Source organism: Humulus lupulus, chromosome 1, assembly GCF_963169125.1.
Source record: "Humulus lupulus chromosome 1, drHumLupu1.1, whole genome shotgun sequence".
Classification (NCBI taxonomy): Eukaryota; Viridiplantae; Streptophyta; class Magnoliopsida; order Rosales; family Cannabaceae; genus Humulus; species Humulus lupulus.
Genome location: NC_084793.1, coordinates 281118678 through 281129932, shown reverse-complemented (window position 1 = coordinate 281129932; position 11255 = coordinate 281118678). Strand labels below are relative to the sequence as shown.

At 35.8% G+C, this 11255-nt stretch overlaps 1 non-coding gene across 1 annotated transcript; it reads left to right on the top strand.

The window, feature by feature from the left end:
• The first annotated feature begins 10550 nt into the window (after positions 1 to 10550).
• On the top strand, positions 10551 to 10657 carry LOC133813221 (small nucleolar RNA R71). Its single transcript, XR_009884257.1, has one exon. It is a non-coding gene; the product is annotated as a small nucleolar RNA R71 (small nucleolar RNA).
• Positions 10658 to 11255: the final 598 nt, after the last annotated feature.

Genomic DNA, 11255 nt, shown 5'->3' with positions numbered 1-11255 from the left:
GTTCAAAATTGGATAAAACCGAAAATTGGAATATGATGTCAGCCACTTGGGTCGCGGCCTGACAAACAGGCGTTGCGGCCCACAGAGTGTTTTTGCCTCTTGGGCCGCGACCTGACAAACATGCACTGCGGCCCAAGACCTTTTTCAGCAACCAATTTTTTTCAAAACGTTCCAAATTTATTCCCACTTGATCTGTGCCCCTTTTTCCAGCCATGTAGGTTTTCTTGAAGCACAAGCCATTCTAAGAGCGCCATACACAATATGAGAGTTAAAATCACATCTCTATCAGCCATTTCACATATGGCTTTAAGAAATTCATCACAATATTGTGTAACAACAAATCTACACTATAATGGGTGATATTTGGAAGTTACAAATTTGTAACACCAAACATATTTGGATATATCCCATATATCTAAATATTGTAACTCTCTATTATATGTTACAATATGTGACACTCTTTGTCACATTTATTTAATCTAAAACATTATATTATAATATAACATAATATTACATTATATTATAAAATAATATAACATTCCCCCACTAGATTAAATAGTTATCTATTGTAACACGTATTTAATCAATCATTATATTTTAAAATATAACATATCCCCCACTTGATTAAATAAGAACTCTCTCTGATAAGAGTCATTGCATTAGTGCATAAAGCAAACTGTTTTTCAACTTGAACTTTACTATAGTGTAATTATCACAAAATTTGTCGAAAATTTGGTTGCACTAGGCATTGAACCATCTTTTCATTATAACAAATCAGTGATAACACACACACCTTTGCGATGTTCACTTGAGACCTCTATGTCTCGCTTTGCACCGTTAATAGCCATGTGCACTTTCCATTCATGGACGTTCATGAGAATACTCCCAATTCTCATGAGAGGCAGCACCACCCCTAGGTCCATATAGGTAGAATTCTTACAGTATTTTGTTACCAAAAATACTTGTCTTCACAAGACTGAATTCTATTAAAAAACCTTTCGGTTTTAACCCTCAACTTGGTAACTCACAAGTACTCAATATCTCAGATGGGACTTGTTTTGAGTACAACTAATATTCACTTGATTTACTTGATGTTACCTATTGAGATAGGTTGCCATCAATCGTGAATCTCTTTAGGGAGTTTAAGTCCCATCCCTCGAGATGATGTAGCCACTAAATCCCTCGTTAGTGGCTTAGTGAAAGAATCCGCTAGATTTTCACTTGTTCTCACATAGGATATTGAGATGACAACTCTTTGAATCAATTCTCTTACATATCCATGTCTTAGACTAATATGTCTAAACTTTCCATTATACACTCCGCTGTATGCTCTAGCCAATGTCGCTTGGCTATCACAATGTATCGATATAGTGGATACATTCTCTTTGATTATGGGTATCTCTATCAACTGATCTCTTAACCATTCGGCCTCTTTGCTGGTAGCAGCTAGAGCTATAAACTCTGCTTCCATAGTGGAATGAGATATATAGGTTTGTTTCTTGGAACACCAAGAAATTGCACCCCCACCATGTGTAAATACCCAACCAGTTGTGGACAAGTTGTCCCCAAGATTGGATATCCAGTTTGCATCTGTATATCCTTCTAAGAATGAAGGAAATTTGGAGTCATGAAGGCTTAGTCCTTTGGTTTTCTTGAGATAACCTAGGACTCTTCCAATCGCCTTCCAATGATCCACACTTGGATTACTTGTAAACCTACTAAGTTTACTCATCGCAAATGTTATATCAGGTCTAGTGCATTGGGTAGCGTACATTAGACTCCCTATATCACTAGCGTACTCCAATTGAGCCATTGCTCTTCCTTCATTCTTCTCTAGTTTTACACTATGATCGAATGGAGTATTGGCATCTTTAACCTTGAGATGGTTAAATTTGTTCAATACTTTCTCAACATAGTGGGCTTGCCCTAACGCAAAACCCCCACTATATTTCTTTACTTTGATACCAAGTATGGTGTCAACTTCTCCAAGATCTTTCATCTTGAAGGTTGATGATAGAAACCTCTTCGTTTCTTCTATCCCTTTCATGCTATCACTTAGAATAAGCATGTCATCCACATATAAGCAAACAATGATCACATATCCCTTACAACTTTTGGAATATAAACACCTGTCTCCATTGTTATTCCTAAACCCATTAGACATGATGGCTTGATCAAATTTCTCATGCCATTGCTTAGGAGCTTGTTTCAATCCATATAAGGATTTTACAAGTCTACATACTTTATGTTCATATTATGGTAGGACAAACCCTTCAGGTTGTTCCATATAGACCTCCTCATTGAGGTCACCATTAAGGAATGTCGTTTTGACATCCATTTGATGAACATACAAGTTGTGTATAGAAGCTAAAGCGAACAAAATTCTTATAGAAGTTGTTCTTGCAACAGGCGCATAGGTATCAAAATAATTGATACCCTCTTTTTGCCTAAACCCTTTAGCTACTAATCTAGCTTTAAAGGTTTGGATAGTGCCATCAGTGTGGTATTTTCTCCTAAATGCCCACTTACACCCAATTGGCTTAGACCCCGGTGGGAGGTCTACCAATTCCCAAGTGTTGTTGGAAAGAATTGAGTCCATCTCATCATTGATGGCTTCTTTCCAAAATGCATTATCTCTTGATTGCATAGCTTCTCTATAAGTCTTAGGATCATCCTCAACAAGAAGTACAATAGGAATTTTCCTAATGACTTCCTCTCTATTTCCTTCTACCATGTAGAATGAAATTCGTTGAGAATCTATCTCATCCACTACTAAACTTTTCTCATTATTTTTTAGCCTTTGACTTCTTCTAAGTTCAAAGGGTTGCTTTACATTCTTTTGAGAATTCTTCTCTTGAGAATCAATTTTGGATGTAGAAGCTTGAGAATTGTTGTCACATAACATGTTCTCAAAGAATTCAACTTCTCTAGATTCAATCACAATATTATACTCTAAGTATAATAGTCGATAAGCTTTACTATTGTTGGCATAACCAACAAAAGCACACTTTATGGCTCTTGAACCTAACTTTGTTCTATTAGGTTCGTTTTTCTTGACACCCCCACACTTTGAAGTACCCTATGTTGGGTTTTCTTCCTTTCCATAACTCATATAGAGATATCTTGTTTTTCTTCATCGGTATTCGATTAAGAATGTGACAAGCGGTTAAAAGCGCTTCAACCCATAAGTTGAAGTTCAACTTAGAAAACACCATCATAGAATTTATTATCTCTAGATAAGTCTTATTTTTCCTTTCGGCAACACCATTGTGTTGTGGTGTATAAGGTGCGGTGCACTCATGAATTATACCATTTTCTTCACGAAATGTATTGAATTCATTAGAGAAGTACTCTCCTCTATCACTTCTTAGCACCTTAATCTTTTTATTTAGTTGATTTTCAACTTCTAATTTATATAATTTAAAAGCATCAAAAGTTTCATCTTTATGCTTTAAAAGAAACACATAGGTATATCTTCTAAAATCATCTATAAAAGTAAGAAAATACATTTTACCACCTCTAGTTAAAACACCATTTAATTCACAAAGATCACTATGGATTAAATCTAGTAAATTAGATGATCTTTCTACACTAGGAAATTGTTTCTTAATCATTTTTGCCTTAACACATGTTTCACATTTACCATAGTTTTTAATATTGCATGCAATCACACCACATTTTATTACTCTTTTGATGGTTGAAAAACCTATATGAGATAGTCTAAGATGCCACAAATATAAAGAATCATACTCAACAATATAGGCGGAATTTACATTTTTATTGATAACATTGAAAGTTACATCATTGGTGTACAATTTAACCATACTCTTACAAGAGTACCCATTTCCCAAAAATACATTTGATTTGGTAAGTATAAGTTTACTGGACTCAAAAACGGCTTTAATGCTGGGCTTGCCAAGCAAATCACCACTTACCAAGTTTCTACTCATTTCGGGAACATAAAGTACATTCACTAATGTAAATTTCTTGCCGGAGGTGAAAAAGACTTCTATGGTACCTTTGCTAAGTACCTTGGATTTGCCCTCATTGCCCATTTGAATCTCATGGTTTCCCTTTGACTCTTCAAATGTGTTGAATAATGATTTGTCATAAGTGACATGGACGGTGGCACATGTGTCACACCACCATCCTTTCACCTTGCCTTGGACCGCATTCACCTCACTAAGGGTAGCAACTATATTTTCCTCTTGAGTTGCGTTTACCTTAGGTCTTTGTTGGTCTTTTCTATGACTAAACTCTCTAGCATAGTGATCATTTTTCCCACATACAAAGCAAGGATCTTTCTCACCCTTAAACTTGTTTGGGTTGGTTTTTGGACCCAAAGGTTTCTCATTACCCTTTTTCCCTTTGTTTTTGGGATGTTTTGGTTGTGACACTGCATTTTCTTTGGAAGTCTCTTCATTAGACCCCTCCACAAGTTTATCTCTACATATCGATCCCTCTTCGATTCGAATATGTTTTTGGATTTCCTCCAAAGAATAATCCTCATTTTTATGAAGGATTCTTTTCCTATAGCTCTTCCAAGTTGGTGGTAAGTTAGCCACTATAGCACCAACTTGAAAGGCCTTGGGAAGCTCAATCTTTAGCACTTTCAATTTGTTAACAATAATTTGCAATTCATGTATTTGAGGAAGCATGGGTTTATTACCAAAAAAATTGAAATCAAAATATTGCGATATCAAAAACTTTTTGGTACCTTCCTCTTCTACCTTGGATTTTGTTTCAAGTGCATCCCATATCTCCTTTGCCGATTTGGTCTCGGTGTAGAGGTCATAGAGCCTATCGGAAAGGGCATTGAGGATATGACCCCTACAAAAGAGATTCCTCCTCCCCATTCCTTCTTTTCTCCACCACCTCGGGAGTGTCTTTCTCAGATGGTGTTGGGAGAGGTTCTAGAGTGGATTCTAAAATGTAGGCGATTTTGAGAGTGGTTAAAATAAACCTCACCTTGTCTTGCCATCTAGTGAAATTGGACCCATCAAACCTATCCAATCTCACTAGGTCTTGATTCATAATCTTGATGGTCTCACCTTCCATTGAAACAAACAAGAGTAAGCTTTTGAATGTTAGGAAAATAGTTTTGCCTCAATGGAAATGGTAAGATAATTACAACTCTAAACAAAATATTACAAATAAATAATTGTTGATTAAATAAAGTTACAACTCTATGACTGAAAATACAAATAAATAGAAGAAGAGAAATAGAGAAATACAACTCTATGCAAAATAATACAAATAAAGTACGTGTTTGAAACAAAAAGAAAAGAAGATTACAACTCAAAACAAGAAATACAAATAAACAAAAGAGAAGAATATGAAGATGAAGAGAAATAGAATAAAAAGAAAGAACAAGAAAACAAAATAAAAATAACTCTCACTCACACTACCAAAGTGAAGAGTGCTGGGGATCACCAACTTGAACAAAGTTTGAAACATTTGTCCAAAAGCTTATTTCTCCCTAACTCAAGCACTAAGGGATCTCTCACAGATTTTTGGAAATGCTTTCTGGAATAATCAAGCCTCAAGGTGTTTCTAGCCAAGTGCTATAATGGATAGAAATGTTGTGTCTTACAAGTGAGCATTAGACTCCTATTTATAGAGTTTTGAGACACCCTTTGAATTTCAAATTCCACCAACCCCCATGGTTGTTACCAATGATTAATTGGATGTTTATGGAATTAAAATAGAGAATTTGGGAGTTATTTGGCTGTTGGAAACGTTCAAAATTGGATAAAACTGAAAATTAAAATATGATGTCAGCCACTTGGGCCGCGGCCCACATAGTGTTTCTGCCTCTTGGGTCGCGACCTGACAAACATGCGCCGTGGCCCAAGACCTTTTTCAGCAACCAATTTTTTCAAAACGTTCCAAATTTATTCCCACTTGATTTTGTAACTTCCATACACAATATGAAGTTAAAATCACATTTCTATCAGCCATTTCACATATGGCTTTAAGAAATTCATCACAATATTGTGTAACAACAAATCTACACTATAATTGGTGATATTTGGAAGTTACAAATTTGTAACACCAAACATATTTGGATATATCCCATATATCTAAATATTGTAACTCTCTATTATATGTTACAATATGTGACACTCTGTCACATTTATTTAATCTAAAACATTATATTATAATATAACATAATATTACATTATATTATAAAATAATATAACAGTTTGGAGAGGTAGAATAAACTAAGTTTGTGGAGAGTAGGAAGGAAGGTCCTCATAAGAAGTTGAGGGTGAAGGAATATGAGGAGATGGAGAAGATGTGGAGGGTGGAGAATGAGAGTCTAAAATATGGGAAAGAGTGGTTGTAGAGTGTGAGGTGGTTATGGGAACAAGTGATGGCTGAGTAGGCAGAATGGAGGAAGATTTGAGAACTGGAATCTTAATAGAAGTTGTTGAAACATGATTAGTAGTAGGGCTGTGTAGAAATTTTTACAACCCGCCCAACCCGAATAATCCGCTCAAACCAATCCGAAAAAACCGCCAAAAAATGCAACTCGAATAAACCAACAAAAATTTAAACCCCTCAATTGTTACATTGGGCGAGTTGAAAGTCATTATCAACCCGCACAACATAACCCGACCCGCCCAATTAAGAGTTTACTATTTTTAAATACATTTAAATATATAATATATTATCTACATAATTAAATTTATATTTTTTTTAATTGTATTTGGACTTTGGTTTGTAATTGGACTTTAGACTATATTAATTTTCCTTTTTATTTTAAGGATATATGTTTGTTACTTTGTTTAATACTTTAATGTTGATGTAATTATTAATATATTGTTTAATATATTGCCAATTAATCCAAATAAAGATATAAATTAATTAAGTTTTGTTTTATTTTTTTTACTATAAATTCAAAATATTGTTTTAAGCCTAAAGAAATAAATTTCACACTATTAGTACTAGTATTTAAAGGAAAAAAAAATACAAAAATGTAATCTTAAAAAAAAATCCTTCTCACTTCGGTTTGGGCAGGTTGACCCGACCAACCCGCTCAAACCATTGGACAGGTTAAAATAATTTTTTTCTTATTTGGGCAAGTTACGGGTTCACTTTTCCTAACCCGATTATGACATTGGACGGGTAAAAATGCCCTCTAACCCAACCAACCCGCCCAATGATCAGCCCTAATTAGTAGCGTGAGTAGATGGAGGAAGAGACTTAGATGTAAATGGAAAAGCAAATTCATTGAAAATTATATCCCTTGAGATGTAAATTATGCCAAAAGGAGCAAGACAATTGTACCCTTTATGCTTGAGACTATACCCTAAGAAGGTGCACTCAAGAGACCTATACTGAAGCTTATGACTATTATAAGGCCGGATATTAAGGTTGCAAGCACAGCCAAAAAGCTTAAGATGAGTATAGTCAGGAGACCTTTGAAATAAGACCATTAAAGGTGTAGAACCAGAAAGAACTACAGAAGGTAAGTGATTTATAAGATAGGCAGATGTCCTAACAACCTCATCCCAAAATTTCAAAGGTAAAGAAGCATTAGCAAGCAATGTGAGCGAGGTTTCTACAAGATGTCGATGTTTCCTTTCGGCTACCCCATTTTATTCATCATTTGTTGGGCAAGACAACCTATGACTAATGCCATTTTTTACTAGATATTGGGTAAAATTCCTCCCCCCCCCCCCCCCCCCCCCCCAAAAGAAAAAAATAAATCAGATTGTAATGCTTTTATAGAGTAACCAAGTTCTTTTTCTACTTGGGTGCGAAAATTGATAAAAGTTTGGTTTGAAGTGCTTTAGATTTTTATTTTGAGAAGGTAGACCCTAGTATATCTAGAATAAAAATCTACAAAATGAATGTAGTATTTGTACACAATGGAAGAAAGAATTGGTGCTGGACCCCAAAGATTCGAATGTACTAATTACAAGGGCTGAGTGAATTTTGTTCCAGAATTAGGAAAAGGAAATTTATGATTTTTTCCTTGACAACAAGCAGAGCATAAATCAGTAACATTTTTTATTGATTGAAGATTTATTAGAATGATTCAAAATGGTTTTTACAACCTTAGCAGATGGATGGCCTAATCTATTGTGCCACAAAAGGAAGGAAGCAGATGTGAAAACATCAGCTATAGTAACTGTAAAGACAGTAGCAGCAAAAGGAGACTGGGACTGTGGAGTAGAGCTTGAGACTTTGGTTAGACGAAAAGAAGAAGCAAGGAACACATACAACCCATTAAAGAGCTTACCGTACATCAGAATTACCTTGGTAGCTTGGTATTTCACAAGACAGAAGTTAGAATAAAACTCAAAGTAGACATGATTATCTCTAGCAAATTGTGAAACTCTAATGAGATTCTTGGTAATTTTGGCAACATGAAGGAGTTGATTGAGAATAAGAGATTTATAGTTGAATGGAGTATAGAAGATAGACTTACCAACATTGTTAATAGACAGGCCAACCACATCACCAACATGAAGTTTCTCGGGTCCAGAGAATGTGCCCTTATGTGTCAAATTTCGTTCATCACTTGTGCAATGATTGGTGGCTCTTGAATCAGTGCATTAGGCAGAGTCGTTGAGAGTATTAGATGTGGCAATCATAGCTTGCATATTGGACTTGGATTTGTCATTAATCACAACAACATAACCTGGAAAATTGGGGTTGTATCGCTGATAGCACCTTGAAGCAAAATGACCAAGCCGAGAGTAGAGTTGACAAAATGGTCTATTGCTAGAAGAACCATTAAAACCTCCCTTAGAGGTTGGACCATAACTGTTGTTGGAAGAAGTGCCACTAGATTTGAAATTACCACAACCAATGACATACGGATTCCAGTAGTTACGACCAATATTGCCATTGAAGGAGTTGGAACCCTAAGAAAAATCTCCAAATCCACTAGATCGTCCAAAATTGATAGAATTAGAGCTACTAAATTGATTGTAGTAGCCTCCTCATTTCTTGAATCCGACATGAGCAAGATTTGCTTCGGCTGAATCAAGTTCAGTTCCTTGTTTCTCTAGACAATGTTCTTGAGATAAAAGAAGAGACTCGATCTCGGCAACCGAATAAGGATCAGCATGAGAATTAACCAAGATAACAAATGTGTTATAATCAGGAGGTAAGCCATCAAAGATATTTGTAATATGCTCTTTGACAGTGAGAGTATGACCAATGGAGCGAAGACGATCAACGAGAGACTTGACCTGGAGAAGATAAGCATTGAGAGAGAGAGCGAACCTTTCTTGAAATTTTGGAGTTGAGTTTTGAATCAATCTATATTGGCACCAATTTGAGTAGTCAAATAGGTCTCCAGAACTTGCCAAACTTGAGCGGAACTCTCAGATCCAACAACACGCGTGAGATTCCCTTCGGTCATTGACTATAGAAGCCGAGTATAAATGAGTTGATCTTGTTGCTCCCACTCTGTGTACGTAGAATTGAATTTTCGATTGGTTTGATCATCTTCTGTGAGAAATTTCAGAGGGATTTTGAAATCTTTGTCGATGTAGTCATGGAGCTTGTGACCACGAATTGCACCTAAGACTTGTGGACGCTAGAGAAGGAAGTTGTTATCATCAAGTTTGACGGAGAGATTGTGAGTAAAGATCACTGGAGCAAATGTCTGAGTTGAAGATCCAGCCGGAGAAGAAGAGGAGATCACTGGATTCGTCATTAGCACAAACAAGGAAGAGAACCGTAGAATAACGAGAGAGAGAGAGAGGAAATTCTAGGGCAACGAAAAGAGGGGAAAACACAAGAGAAGGATTGTGAGAATCAATGGATGTGATACCATGTGAGAGAATTGGAAATATGGAAAGTATAATCTGATTCTCATAAATAAAAATAGGTAATTACAAGTATATATACTAAGCTAGAGTTAGTTAGAGCTAATAACAAATTAACAACTAACCTAACTAATTACAGGTATACTAATAGAATTACAACTAACTCTAACAAAGGCTATGTAAGAATGATATAGATAGCTTAATTTATTAAGAATGAATAATATATGGCTTAGGTGGCTGTGATGTCGGTGGTTGAACGGAAGGCATGGACTGCTAAATTTCTTGCTTATTGCTAAAAGAAAAGTTAAGATGATTTCGCCACCCTAGATTATATGTGTTGAAGAGGGTTATTGAGTTGCCTATTGAAACTTCCCATCATATTCACTTGCTCCATAGGAACTGAATTATTCATATCAACTGCCATACACTGATCAAAAGGGTAAGGACCCCCACAATTATCACATCTTACTTGCACTTGCATGGCTTGAGTTGGAATACTATTCTACTACAAATCTCTAGTCAAAGTTGTTCCCTAAGTTGTAAAAGCTATAATTGCATCTAACTCATGAACTCAAACCACATTTCTAGTTCCTCCACACTCACTAGGCCACTGATAGTTATTCATAGCCATCTCCTCCATCAACTCGTAAGCCTCATTGGCACTCTTACTCATAAAAGCACCTCCCACTGTAACATTTATAATTGTGCAAGTAGTACCATAAAACCCTTTAAAAATTATGAACTAACATCCATTTTTCAATACCGTGATGGGCACATCTTCGCAATAACTCCTTAAACCTTTCTCATGCATCATATAAAGATTCACCTTCTATTTGAAAGACATTATTAATCTCAGCTCTCAACCTTACAGCTTTTAATGGAGGGAAAAACTTAGCAAGAAACTTCTGAGCGAGTTCCTCCCAAGTAATAATGGAGTTGGCCGATAGAGAATTCAACCATCTCTAGTTGCTTTATCTCATAGCGAGAACGGAAATAATCTCAGCCTGATACCATCATCGCTCATCCCATTGTATTTAAATGTCGAACATAGCTCCAGGAAATTAGCTAAGTGCGAATTTGGGTCCTTTGTAAGTGATTGTAATGCCCCGGAATCCCTAATACAGTTTAATGGCTGGATAGTAGGCCGGGGGAGCCATAACTGTTTAAGTATGCCATTAAATGATAATATGCATGTTTATGAGAATTATATTATAATATGATGTTATATGCATGCATGTGGATCCACATTTGATTATTATGATATTTTGGTAATTTGGCCCGTTGATGGCATAATTGTATATTTGTATATATGTCAGCGATATATTATTGAGACCACATTATAATGTGGGTTTGTTCGAGCTATTCGGCATGAGACGATCTTGGAATATTAATTAGCGGTCTAGTCATAACAGGTTTAAGTTCGGGGCTCGAGATGAGTCTTAGGATGATTTTAATGATTAGAGT